Source organism: Bos javanicus, chromosome 9 (genome assembly GCF_032452875.1).
Source record: "Bos javanicus breed banteng chromosome 9, ARS-OSU_banteng_1.0, whole genome shotgun sequence".
Taxonomy (NCBI): domain Eukaryota; kingdom Metazoa; phylum Chordata; class Mammalia; order Artiodactyla; family Bovidae; genus Bos; species Bos javanicus.
This window is the reverse complement of record NC_083876.1, coordinates 101,591,674-101,606,023: the sequence shown is the minus strand read 5'-3', so window position 1 is coordinate 101,606,023 and position 14,350 is coordinate 101,591,674. Positions and strand designations below refer to the sequence as shown.

The 14,350-nt window shown below is 49.8% G+C and overlaps 1 protein-coding gene and 1 long non-coding RNA gene across 5 annotated transcripts in view; both read left to right on the top strand.

Moving 5' to 3' along the window:
* Positions 1-14,350, top strand: part of RPS6KA2 (ribosomal protein S6 kinase A2) — a 334,507-nt gene that overhangs the window by 140,716 nt on the left and 179,441 nt on the right. The gene's annotated exons all lie outside the window — the stretch shown is intronic.
* On the top strand, positions 5,907-11,549 carry LOC133254294 (uncharacterized). Its single transcript, XR_009738639.1, has 2 exons — positions 5,907-5,975; positions 11,461-11,549. It is a non-coding gene; the product is annotated as an uncharacterized LOC133254294 (long non-coding RNA).

The window sequence follows — 14,350 nt, the reverse complement described above, 5'->3', positions numbered from 1 at the left end:
TGCCACAGTTTACTCAGTAACAGCAGGTAGAGACGAAAACCGAAGCATCGTGATGTTCACTGCGGCCTCGGAAGCTGAGCGAACGAGGGAACTTGAATGCAGTTCAAGCGCGATGCTAAAGAGTGGCCTGGGCCATGTGCTGCGCGCAGATGGACAAGTGAGACGCCAAGAGTCCTAACAAGTTTTGTCCACAAAGTTTACAAAGCATTTTCAACCATTACTGAACTTTCCAGAAAATCTGCAAGTTGGATGGAGCTTGTTCTGCTTTACAGGCAATAAAACTGCCTCATCATTCATCCAAGCGGTGCATTTAAAGACCCACTGCTCACGGACCACCAGCTCAGAGCTTAAACGCGGGCCTGGACACAGAATCTCCAGCCACTCTTCTGGTGCCAGATTCTTCCCTCCAGCAGCAACTGCACCCACCCGCTGGTTTCCTGGACCCTCAAGCCTGTCGCCTGGCCTTGTCCCAGCCCTGTCTGCAGGACCCTCCGCCCTGGGCCTGCCATTCAAAGTCCTTCCAGGAGGAGGTGAGGACCCCCAGCACTGGCTTCTCCACCAGGTTCTACTCTGGGTGACCCAGGTTCCTTGAGGGACCATGGGAATCATTATTCTAACCGCCCAGAGAGGAGGTTCCCGTTTTGGAGCAGCTGTGGCAAGGGGTGTGCCCCTTTCGTGCCTCCCATTCTCCAGGGCACCCCTGGAGCGCCCCTCAATGTGGTGGGGAAGCTGCCTTGCCTCTGCGTCTGCAGGGATGACCTCGAGTTTGGAGGGGTGAGCGGCAGGGCCTCTGAGCATCGCGGCTGCAGACCCAGAGGTGCCTCCTGCCCCCAGTAGCTCCCCAGCGAATCCTCGCATCCCAGAGTGAAGACTTCAGTCTTGTGGGCAAGTCCAGAGAGGGTGGTGGTCCGTCGGTTTTCATTTCTTGACAGTATTTCGGTTCAGATGCCTGGAAGGAAGCGGTGGACATGGTGCCTTTCTGTTAATGTGCTGAATTCTACTCTCCTCTGGCTGCCATAGCAGAATGCCTTCGACTGGGTGGATAAAACAGCAGGTTTTATTTTCTCCAGTTCCAGGGGCTGCGAGTCCAAGACTGAGACGTCAGCGGGCGGGTTTCTCCTGAGGCCTCTCTCCTCGGCGTGCGCACGGCCGTCTTCTTGCTGACTCTTTACACACGTGTCCCTCGATGTGCCAGCATCCCTAGTGTCTGGGCCCAAATTCCCTCTTCCTCTAAGGACACCGGGCAGGTGGGGTCAGGCCCACCCTAGGGGCCTCATTTTAACTCAGTCACCTCTTTAAAGACTCGGTCTCCAAATATACTCACATTCTGAGGACCTGAGAGTTAGAGCCTTACCATGTGCATTTGAGGGATGGGCACAATTAAGCCCATAACAGTTAATTTCGTTTAATGCGTTTGATGAAACGTTGGATTTATATGCTAAATCAGAGGGCCCAGGTATGCTACCCGAGTCACATTGATGTGCCCCTGACACGGTGTCTGGTTACATGCACTTGCACTCAGTGATGCCCAGTGTTACCCCAATTTCCTATTTGTCTTCACATTTATACTGAGTTCAGCGAGTCGGGCAGCTCAGGTGGTTCTGCACAGGGATGGGCGGGCTCCGGGTGGAATAGTTATTCACCTGTTGTCCTTCCATTAAGAACTCAGTCTTCTCTTGTATTTCACGTTTGGATCTTTCCATATTTCTGCATCCTCAGAACTGGTGTTAATTAATTGATGTTGATACATAAACAACTCATAATGCTGAGGTAACCTTTCTCAACATGGAAACATGGGATTGGGCTTGCAGGCAGAGCCGTGCCGACAACCCCAGAAGGCAGACAACCCACTGGAGCCCTGCCACTTGCAATCTGACGCGTCTCCGTACCTCCAGTGCAAACCACCTCTCACCTCCCCTGCATCCGACATGCCCCTTGCCTGCCAACTGAAGGCTATATCATGTCCCCCAAAGGCTATCGCCCCACCTTTGCAGCACATGTTAGAGTGCCCCCTTCCAGAAAGAGGAGGACCAAAGAATTAAATTCACGTGAAGCAATGATTTGTATGCCTCTGATAATCTTAAAAGAGAAAAAAGTAATCTGGTAAGACCTAAGGCATTTCTGATTTTTAGGTAGCGAATACTTTGAAACAGAATTATCGGTGAGATGATAAAGAAAGTCTACCTCTACTCACTTAAGCAGCACTTACATTCAGTCAGGAACGAGGCTGATGGCCACCCGCCCCGTTAAGGATGCCTGCTGGTGAGACGTTGCAGGAGGAAAACAGCCCGAAGGAGTGCTTTAATCCTTAGTGCGCAGTCAAGGAATCCTCAAAACTGGGGGCGATGTGTACAATCAAGTCATGCTGGAAGCGGGGGATGAGTCATGAAGACCCTCACTTTACGATGTGCTCCAAAACCAACTCCAGGCAGGCTGAGGTTAAATAGAAACGACCGAGTCATAAAGAGATGGGAGAAGATATGGTTAAATATTTAACCAATATTTCAGAATGGGAAAAGGCTTTCTAAGCCCGTAAGTCAAGGAAAGAATAATCTCACAAAAAGAAGTCATTTAATTTGACTTACTACAATATTGAGAACTGAATAATCTGACGTGCTATGCGTGCTAAGTCGCTTCAGTTGTGCCTGACTTTGCGACCCTACAAACTGTAGTCCATCAGCTCCTCTGTCCATGGGAGTCTCCAGGCAAGAATACTGCAGTGGGTTGCCATGCCCTCCTTCAGGGCATCTCTTCCCGACCCAGAGATTGAACCCACATCTCTTATGTGTCCTGCATTGGCAGCTGGGTTCTTTACCACTAGCACCACCTGGGATTCCTGAATAATTTGATATTATATGTTAAATTTTATAAATAAAATGATAAAGCAGTAGCCTAGGAAAATATACATATATAAACTTTAATAAAGGGATAGTTCCTTAATATATAAGGGACTCTTGGAAAATAATAGGCAAATACTAACTCTCCAAGAGAAAAAAATGGCCCAATTATATGCCATATACTTTAAAAAATTACAAACCACCAAATTTTTTAAGCACCAGTAATACTGATACTACTAATACACCAGTCTTCCCTGGGTGGCTCAGATGCTAAAGAATTTGGCTGCAATGAGGGAGACATGGGTTTGATCCCTGGGTTGGGAAGATCCCCTGGAGAAGGAAATGGCAACCCACTCCAGTATTCTTGCCTGGAGAATTCCTTGGACAGAGGAGCCTGGAGAGTTATAGTTCATGGGGTTGCAAAGAGTTGGACACAACTGAATGACTAACACTTTTTCGCTTTCAATACTGAAATAAATGCAAATTAAAACAGTAAGTGATTTCTGATAGTGCAAATTGGCCCCTTTTTAAGGGCAATACTTCCTACTAGTAGGTGCTCACTGACTGATGGGCTTTCACTCTACTAGGGAGTGGAATTGATTCTGCTTTGGGAAAATGACTTGAGATGCATTATTAACCTCAAAGTTTTTGCGACTCTTAACTCAGTATTCCAACTGGTAGGAACATATTCACAGGAAATAAGACATTTGTTAATGGTCTATGTTTGAGAACTCCTTACAGTATTATTTTTTAACTTAAGAAATATGACAATGGGGAAATGATCAAACTACCCCACACCACGAGGCTATGCAACGGTCAGATGCAACCGTTGGAAAGCCCGTGGAAATGCCTGGTACACCATCGGGTTTAGATCTGAACATCCTGTACATTCTCAGTTTGGTGAGTGTTCTCCTATTATACACTCACGTCATCCAAATTAATCTTTGCAACACTTACTCTTTTGTGATGAAACCATCGATAGAGAAGATAATTGTTCATGCTTCTCCTCCAGAATGTATGTTCTTGAGCTGGGGACTGTGTGTATTTTCCTTGTACCCCCAGTAAGGATATTCCCAGCATGCTCTGTTGTGTGTTAGGCAGACACAAGTATTTGTTCAATGATCTCTCTCTTTCTCTCTGACAGACACATACACATACACACACAGTGAGATGTAGGCAGACTTACTCCCACACATTGGAAGAGAATAAATCAAAATAATAGTACTAGTTATATAAGTAAAATTCTTTACTTAAAAGAAATGGCATTATGATTTTACCTACGGGAGTGGGTAGCTGTTGCCTTCTCCGGCAGATCTTCTGACCCAGGAATCAAACTGGGGTCTCCTGCACTGCAGGTGGATTCTTTACCAGCTGAGCTACCAGAGAAGCCCACATTCTGTTTACATCCAACTTATGAAACAATTTACCCATTATCAATCCTGTAAAGGAGCTGAGAGTGGAGTTCCTGGATTCTCCTAGTGGCAGATATTAACCCACTGCCCTTATCTAGTGCTTCCCAGTGTATAAAGCCAACTTCTGAATACTCTTCATCCCCTGATTCCTTTGATTCAGTCTCTAAGATGAGAGCACAGCCCCCCTCCCCCGGCGTGTTCCCATGAAGGAGCTGGGATCCAGGAAGACTGGGCCCTGGTCACAGGGTTGGTATAAGAGCCGGGGGTGGGGAGGCGGGCAGCAGGACCCAGACAGGGAGCTCAGTCTGGACGCTCACCCCAGAGCGGTCCCACCCTGCCTTGGGCCCGCGGTGCCGACCCACCCTCCTGCTTCCACCCACAGCCCTGGAACTAAGAACCCATCGCACTGGCAGGAAGTGAGAGGCGTATCCACGGCCCTAGTGCCCGTTTAGGAAAGAAGACAAAGCCTGGAAGCCAGGACTTGGTCTCCAGGGTGGTGAAGACAGAGAAATAAATGCGTGGCCTCTGCAGGAGCTCAGCTCTGCCCTTCTGCGAGCTTTGTGCTGACGGCATCTCGGGGAGACAGCCCGGGACGGTGCTGGGCGGCGGGAGCCGCTGGGGGAAGTTTCCAGTGCGATTAGTCTTGTCGGCCTGTGTTTAAAACAAAGGCTTCATGACTGGTCTGACTTAATTTCACCTTCGGTTTTTAATTAATAGGGCTGGAATTGGGAAATGGCACTTTTGGCCCTAATACATTCGGCATATTTGACTTGTTTCCTTCCTGCGTCGTTAGCGCTTCGTCTCCGACGTCTGTCCAGTCCATATCTTCAGCTGATGACGCGTGGTCCCCGCCGCGATCCCCACAAAGGGCTTTGGTGGTGAGGTTGTTATGGTCACGCGCGCTGGGGGTGAGGAGGGAACACAGATGCTCACGTGAAGGGGTGGGGCTTCACGGGAGACTCCCCGTGATCCTGGAAGGGCCGGGGGGCGCGATGCGGGCCAAGGGGGCGGCTTTGCATATCTTCTTTCCAGGAGGTTTAACTGCTTGGTTCAACGTCAGGGATGTAACATCGGGGCTACGAGGCCTGTTTCCAGCCATTCCTGTCTTCGTCTGAGCGCGCCTGCATCGCGTGCTGACCAGTGTTCGGGACGGGCAGACGGGAAACGGGGCGGAGCCGGCGGAGCTGACGCGGCCCCCACCCCAGTCGATGCCTCACTGCTTCTCCGTCCTAGGGGCAGCCTCCACTCCAGAGCACGCGGCGGGTCCACGTCCGAGGGCGCAGGGGGTCCGAGTCTGTCCCCTCCAGGCCCAGGGACAAGTTCTGACCACATCTCTACGCTGGTGTCTTCTCCCCTGCTGTGGGGATGGGGAGACTTAGGGCCTTGCGCTGAGGGGCTCAACAAACCCCCTGAGATGCTGGAAGTCAGGATCAGCCACATGAAAGCCACAGCCGCTCCCAAACCATGTGGGGAAGCCCCGCGGCTCCTGCTCAGGAAGCTTCCCAGCGATGTCCGCTGCCAGAGCCCCTGGGTGGTTCTGTCAGGTTTCAAGGCACAGCCTCAGGTTGATGGCGCTTCTCCTAAGCAGTGCGCCCTCTTTGTCTAGACCACCTTCAGCTCATCACTTTAAAGCAGGTTCTGACAGCTCATCACTTTAAAGCAGACTCTGAGTCACAGCGACGAGTCTTGTCTGGAGCAGGAGTAACGTGATCGGTCCCGAGACACAGTGAGTGTGATGATGCCTGGATGGTGCTGGGAGGGGGCCTGGTCCCCAAGTCTTCAGCTTAAACCCCCGAGGCCTCGGTCCCCTGCGTGCCAGGGCCTGTTGGGAGAATTGGTGAGACTCTACGTGAGCTGTCAGCAGAGTGATGGACACAGAGCAGATACCCAGTGTTGCTACATGTGGTTAATCTGAGACGGGTTAATCTGACGCTGGGAAAGGTTGAGGACAGGAGGAGAAGAGGGCAACGGAGGATGAGATGGGTGGATGGCATCACTGATTCAACGGACATAGGTTTGGGTGGACTCCAGGAGTTGGTGACCAACAGGGAGGCCTGGCGTGCTGCAGTCCATGGGGTCGCAAAGAGTTGGACACGACCGAGCAACAGAACAACAAATCTGGGGCAACCTTCTTTGTTGCTCCTTGTCTGTCACAAATTACACTCGAGTCAGAAATCAGCCTTGGTGAGAGGAGTCAGTTCTTCCCGTCCGGCCTTTGGCTGAACTGCTTCCTGGTTCTGTCGTTCTCTGTTGTAAGAGATCTCATAGGAGTCTGCGTGACTTCTTGCCTCAAAACCTGCCTTTCCCCGTGTCCTTTAGGGATGGAATCTGCTTAAAGATCCATTTCTTCCTCCTGACCCCCGTGTGCACACCCTTTTCCGACAGGACGCAGCTCTGTGTGTGGTTCCCAACCTGGGGTCCCTTGCCGTGAGCTCCCAGGGCCTTCCTACAGCTCCCAGGGTGCAGTCTTTTGGCACAGGAAATGAAGACTATTATCGTTATGCATACTGGAGCCTCATCTATGCCATCGTTTGGTGAACTGACATTTTTTACTGTTGAAATGTATTTGTCTCTCCTAGTATATATTTAAAGCTTCCCTAGGGTTGTTTTTTCCAGAAAATCTGCAGTTGTGGGACACACTGTTTCTCATCAGGCATTGCCATGGCCTAGCCCGCTCCGTGTTCTGTTTCTCTAAACTGGAGGTGACAGCCTTGCCCGTGCGGTGCATTTCATATCCCGTGGTGACTGTTTTAAAAATTATATTCAAGTGTGGTTGATCAACAATGTTGTGTTTAATTTCTGCTGTAAGAGAAGTGATTCAGTTGTGTATACACACTCTTTTTCATATTCTTCTCCATCGTGGTTCATCGCAGGGTATTGAACACGGTCTCCATGCTATGGAGTAGGAGCTTGCTGTTTATCCATCCTACATGTAATACTTTGCGTCTGCTAATCCCAAACTCCCAACACCCTCTCCTCTCCACATTTCCCCCGTGGCAACCACGCGTCTGTGAATCTGTTTTATAGACACATTCGTTTGTGCCGTTATCTCAGATTGCGCCTGTGAGTGATATCCTAAGACACGTGTCTCTCTGACTGACTTCACTTAGAGTGACCTCGAGGTCCGCCCGCGTCGCTGCAGACGGCATTGTCTCACTCCTTTTCATGACTGAGTAATGTTCCATTGTGTATATATATCCCACATCTTTATCCATTCGTCTGTCGACGGACATTTAGGTTGTGTGTTTTGCCTTGGCCATTGTGAACAGTGCTGCGATATACGTGTATCTTTCCAAATTATAGTTTTGTCTGGATACATGCCTGGGAGTGTTATTGCTGGATCATAAGGCAACTCTGTTTTTAGTTTTTTAAGGAACCAAGGAACCTCCGTGTCGTTTTCCTTAGTGATGGCATCAATTTACATTCCCACCAACAGAGTAAAGTGAAATTGAAAGTGGCTCAGTTGTGTTCAAGTCTTTTCGACCCCGTGGACTGTAGCCCGCCAGGCTCTTCTGTCCATGGGATTTCCCAGGCAAGAATACTGGAGTGGGTTGCCATGCCCTCCTCCAGGGGATTTTCCCAACCCAGGGATCAAGCTCCTGTCTCCCACATTGCAGGCAGGTTCTTTACTATCTAAGCCACCAGAGAGGGTTCCCTTTTCTCCACATCCTCTCCAGCATTTATTGTTTGTAGACTTTTTGATGCTGGCCATTCTGACTAGTGGGAGGTGATACCTCATAGTTTTGATTTGCATTTCTCTAATAATTGGCGACATTGAGCATCTTTTTGTGTGCCTACTGGCCACCTGTCTGCCTTCTTTGGAGAAATGTCTATTTAGGCCTTCTGCCCGGCAGTGATGACTCCTGAGGCCCAGGGCCCGATGGCACTGCTTTGCAGCCTCGAGCCCCACGTCTGTCTGTTGTCTCATTGGCTCATCCCCTCCCGCTACGAGGCGATTATCCCCATGGTGCAGGTGAGAAAGCAGAAACTTGAAGCTTTGAGACTCTTGCCAGAAGTCAGGGAAGGAGTTAGTGACTCAGATCCTGGTCCTAAGAGCAGAGCAGCTGTCCCACCCTCTTTTTTTACTCAGTCAAGGTCTCACCAAGCACACGCTAACAAGAGGAGCTCTGAGCACCATCTGTCACCAGGGCATTTACCCACACCATTGGATATCGGTCAGCAGCTCTTGGGAGGGGCTGTATCTTCTTGGACAAAGAGGGTTGTGAGGTTCTGGAATGTTCCAGCCTGTGCCAGAGCCTGTGTTCTGGGTCAGGACCACCCTCCTGTGCATCCTGCCTGGCTCCACGCTGAGCTGCGTCCAGGGATGAGCAGAGGTGATGTTCTCTGCGGCCTGTTCTGGACATCGTGGTACGCTGGGCTTCAGCTGGGGGTGCAAATGGCTTGTTCTCCTCTCAGCCTAAATCCAGAGCTCTGTGAAATCAAGCATCACAATACCGTCTCCCAGCCTTTCTCCTGATCACCAAGCCGGGGTGCTGGGCCTAGGGTGCATTACGTGAGCGCTGATTGAACTGCTCCGTTCTGTGCCGATCAATACACATTTGCTGAGTTCAGCCTCCTGTGCGCGGCTCTATTTTAAGCAACTTGCAGCCTCTAATTCAGGAAGCACATAATCAGGGGACACACACCATGTCTGAGTCACACCTTGGAAGGTGTGGGGTGAGCGAGTTGCACCTGGGCTCACCGCACTGTGGACCATGGAGGAGCCACCTACGCTGGGAAGAACAGCATCTCTTGTTAGGTTGAAATAGAGGGCACCTGGAGGACAAGCATACTGATAAAGAAAGGATGAGACACCCACTCAGGCCGGCCAGCCCCCCTCCACTCCCACAGGCCATGGACACCCTGAGCACTGAGTGCCTTAAAGCAAGAAGCGTTGCGCCTGTTTCTGGGGTTCATGTCAGTAGAGACCACCTGAGCCCTTGCTGTGAGGGCTCTCTGCTCTTGCTTATCCTTACATAATATAAGGGTCTCCGGGTCACTGTGCCTGGTTGATGCTTCCTGTTCCCTCTGTTGCTCTCCTGTCTGCTTTGCCCCGGGGTGTATGCTCCTTGTTCCTTCCACCATGACAGGTCGTTTCCAGCACCAGGCGACTTCCTGAGCTTGTCTCTGAGCATCACATTCTATATGGTGGACGTGGTCCACGGTCCTGAGCCACGGGGTGCTTGCTTTCCAGACTTGTCGTGCCAGTTGACTCTCTTATCGGCCAGTTGTTCAGCATTCTTGCCAACCCTGAGTGCAAGCAGGATATGAATAGCTGTGAGCAGTTTTAAATTATAGTAAGAAAGAAATATGGATCGTTTGGAGAGTTTTGATTTTTTACATGCTCACTTGTGTGAAGTTAATAACAAACAGAATCTCTCTTGTCCAGCCTCCCATCACCCGCCCACCAGTCTAACTGGCACTCGGTCCTGGCCCTTCTGCAGGGCATGGAGTCAGTCCACAGCTCCAGGCTGCACGGCCAGGGCCAGGGCCAGGGTGGAATTGTCCAGCAGGCTGGTGTGGCTCAGCCCCACCAGTGAACTGACCAGCTTCCCGAAAGCCACCCGCACTGGCTCCCTAACCTGTCAGCGCTGCTCATATGCTCGGCTTTGCTTACTGTAGGTGTGGACACTGTCCCTGAAATCTGACGCTTCTTATAGTAACACGGTGTCACATTGAGTGGGCAGCGTGTTTCCGTTCATGGTGGGCTGGAAATAACAGTGCCCCATGCAATCAGTGTTACCTGAGGTTCATGAGCTGCGATAGTTGATTACCACAAACGAGTGAACTTGGAGTAGAGAGACAAGAAAGCCTTGTCTATGGAAGGTAAATTCAATACTCTGGAAACAGCCAACACGAATGAACAGAAATGAGAACTGCTCCTGAAAGGGTTGCGTGAGACACCTGTAAAATCTGGGGAGGAGAACTGCAATTTGCCCTGGGGGTGCTTTGCAAAGTTAGTTGAAATTCTCCGCCATTCTGTTCTTGGGGAGAATGAATACGTGTAGATATACGGCTGAGTCCCTTTGCTGTCCACCTGAAACTGCCAAGGATTTGGAAATCTGCTGTGATGTATGCTCAGCCGCTCAGTCATATCCATCTCTTTGCGACCCCATGGACTATTGTCCTCCAGGTCCTCTGTCCATAGGATTTTCCAGCCAAGATTACTGGAATGATTGCCGTTTCCTACTCCAATAAAATAGAACGTTAAGAAAAATTCCCCTCTTCTACTTTGAGAATCATACCTGGAGATCTCTGGGTGCTGGAAACTACTGGGGAAAGCACACTCGTCTCCCAGGACGCTGGCTTCACTCTGGTGTTCTCATCTCTCCACCCTCGTGTTCCAGGAGAGTGGGACTTGAGCCCAACCCAGACCCCACGCTGAGCCCTGCTCCCCGCTCTGTGGGGGCAGCAGCTCGTTGGCCCCTGACTTTCTCTTACAGTTGTTGGTCCAGGGATGAGCCTATGACCTAAACTGGCTTATTAAACTGAGGGTAAAATTCCCCGCTATGTACTCCGTGCTGAGATGCACATTTTTTACACGTTAAGACCATTGAACGTGGAATGCATCTTAGGGTGGGTAGCATCTTCCAGGAGATGAGGCACAGGACTCCATAATGGGGGCAAGTTCCCACTTTTCACATTAACGGATAGAGCCCTGGTTCACTTAGGACTCAGGAGAGACGCCTTTACATTGGGCAGATCTTGTAGATTCCCTGAGAGAGTGGGAAGGAGCCAAGACCTTGAACTGCAGACCTGCTGGCCACAAGTTGAAGCAACATTAACCCTCGGAGCCCCAGTTACTCAAAATAAGGGATCTGTTATTGCTTAAGTCAGCTTGAATGGCTTACAACTGGAAATACCCTGTCACGGTCCAGTGTGTGGGGGGGATGGTTTAGCCAAAGAGAAAAATGGACCCACATTCATTAGTCTACCTGGGTCAAAGTTGCTCAGTCGTGTCCGACTCTTGCGACCCCATAGACTATGCAGTCCATGGAATTCTCCAGGCCAGAATACTGGAGTGGGTAGCCTTTCCATTCTCCAGGGGATCTTTCCAACCCAGGGGTCAAATGCAAGTCTTCCGCATTGCAGGTGGATTCTTTACCAGCTGAGCCACCGGGGAAGCCCAGGAGTACTGGAGTGGGTAGCCTATCCCTTCTCCAGGGGATCTTCCCGACCCAGGAATCTAACTGGGGTCTCTTGCATTGCAGGTGGATTCTTTACCAACTGAGCTCTCGGGGAAGCCCTAGTCTACCTAAAATGATTGGCAAATAAATATATACTATATATTAAAATAACATATTTGGGGATTTGATCTCATTTTTTTCTCTCTTAATTTCCTTTATTTAACCTAACTAAAGGTTTTAAGTTTTTCAGAATAAAAAGATGAGTAAAAAGAAAAAAAAACGCAGTGGCAAAGTAACAGCCCTTGAAGGACAAAGAGGCATTTTATTTTTTTTTAATTTAATTTTATTTTTTAACTTTACAATATTGTATTGTTTTTGCCATATATCAACATACACAATGGAGTATTACTCAGCCATTAAAAAGAACACATTTGAATCAGTTCTAATGAGGTGGATGAAACTGGAGCCTATTATACAGAGTGAAGTAAGCCAGAAATAAAAACACCAATACAGTATACTAACGCATATATATGGAATTTAGAAAGATGGTAACAAAGAGGCGTTTTAAACGATCTAACGAGAGCAGTGCTGGCTGGGGGAAATAAGTGACGTCACCCCTGGACTTGCCCTCTTCTGGGAGGGACTGCCTCTCCAGCCCTGCGCTGACCCCCTGCAGGCGGACGGCCTGGAGGGACTGGGCTCTGGCGCTCGTAGGTCTGAGGGTCTCTGACCACATGTCCGAGTCACAGGGCGACACACGCAGAGCAGAAGGTGTGGAGCCTGCCCCTGCGCTCCGCGCCCCGCGGCGTCGGCGTCCGCCGCAGCTCTGCCCGCCCTCCTACCCCTGCATGTGGCTCTCGGCGACGTGGAGAGGAAAAGCCATGCGGAAGAAGGTCCATCGGGGAAACATCCTGACGGACCGCACTTCACCAATTCCGGTGATTTCCTCTCTTAAGAAAATGAGATTCTTTGGTCATGATGTGTGCAGAATGATCTCTGAGCTCATCCAGTAAAACACCGTGACTTCACAGAGGCTGCAAGGCCGCGCGTGAGGAAGCGAGCCGTCTAAGGTCGTAAACGCAGAACCCGGCTGCTGGTCCCACCCTAACCTCAGCCTCACCGCCGCACCTCTTCCCACCTCCTGTGTCCGTGAGGTCTGTGAGTGTGCAAAGGCCTGCATCTGCACGAAGGCATGCTGTGACTCCCAGGGCTCACAGACGGGACGCGGCTCTGTCGCACTTCGCACAGCCAGCAAGGGTGCCGCTTCCACGTTCAGCACGCGGTGTGAAGCTTGTGGCGATCCTCATTGCAGTTCTGTAACATCTGCAGAAAAACATCTAGTTTTCAGGAGAGTGAAATACAGTAGTGGGTGCGTTATTTTCTATGATTAACTCTTTTTTCCCTTTTAGTAGTTTGGAGGCAAACACTTGCTAAATTAGAGGATATTAACAACCTTTTTTACCCCTGAGTATGGGGAAGTGTTTTTGAAAACTTGACTAATATGGTTGAAGAATAATTCAATTTATAAAAATACAACCTCATTTCACAATAGATTTTTTCCTACGAGGGTTCTGCTCAGTGTCCCAGTGACTGGTGGGGAGGATGTCTGTGTGACACAGATTGAGACTATTCATGAATTTGGCAAAGCATTACAATCCACAATAGTAAGCATTTGAAAATGTGTTTCTGTTTGGTGCCACTCCATTTGTTTCTGTTCTTACTATAAACGAGGAAGTTGCATAGCGCCTCTTAGATCTAATGTCATTTATCATTTCTTTCTCCATTTAGTTCATAAATATGAACCAAGAATCACAAATAAAATGCCATTAGCTATTTTCATCAAGCCATGGGAAATCTCTGCAAGGTTGGGTCGTTCTATATTCTGCACGCCTGGCTATTAATAGGAAATCCGGGAAAACATCTGTGTTTCTCTAGGAAGAGAAGGTGGTTGATGCAAGGCCTTCCAGCCTTTCCGGTGCTGATGACAACATGGATTCTGTTCTCTTGCCTGATTCAGGAACAGAGGGGCCTGGCTGGATTGGAGCTCAGACCAAAACTGGGCCTGCTGATTTGATGGGAATGACTTACCTCCTCAGAAAAGCCTTTGGAGAAAAGAGTGGAGAGTGAACAGCATGGTGGCAGGTTCTGGGGAATGGAGCCCCACTGCCCACTGTCCTGGCCACACGCAGCCCTGTGGGAGCAGGTGTAACCAAGGCCTCGGAGGCCTGTGTATCCTTGGGGAGGCTGGTGTACTGTGAGTGCCTCGTGTGGCCCACGGAAGGAGAGTGTAAGCACAGTGCTTACCTGTTTAATCAAAGGCAGTGACCATGGTCTCCACTGACCAGGACAGGGACCGCGATGGGGCTGGAAAACCCCGGAGCAGCTCCAGGCGCCAGCGGACCGTGCTCTGACCCCGAGCTGAGCGGCCGCTCCGGGGTTCAGAATAAGGTGCCTAGTGCATTATTGGGTGACCACCTTCCGCCACGGGGGCGGGCTGCTTATCAAGGATGTGAAGCAGGTCGTCAGGAGCAGAGAGGGGAGAACTCGGTTAAGTCAAGAAACGGTGTCAGGATGACGGCTGCATTGTCTGAAAGCCATCTCCGGTGCCTTTGGCCAAGTTCCTCAAAGATTACAAGGTGAAGAGGGTTAAACTCCATCTGGTTATGTTGAAAGGAAAGCAAACTAATGTCTCATATGTTGAAGACCAAGCCTTTTCAACCGTCCTACGAGTAACCCCAGTTGGTGTGAATCTCCCAAGATGAGTTAGCTGTAAAACATTCTTGAAGTTGGGAAGAAAATTGGAATGTAAAATGCACATAATAATAAGTTTCTGGCCAGACGGTTTTTTAAAAATAGCAAGTAGAGATGAAAGGATGTAATACCCCAAATGGCCTTTGCTACCAGCACTTTTCCGAGTTTCTCTCTGGGGCAGTCCGCAGCGCTCGCTAGCCCTCCAACTTCTATGTTCCGTGTA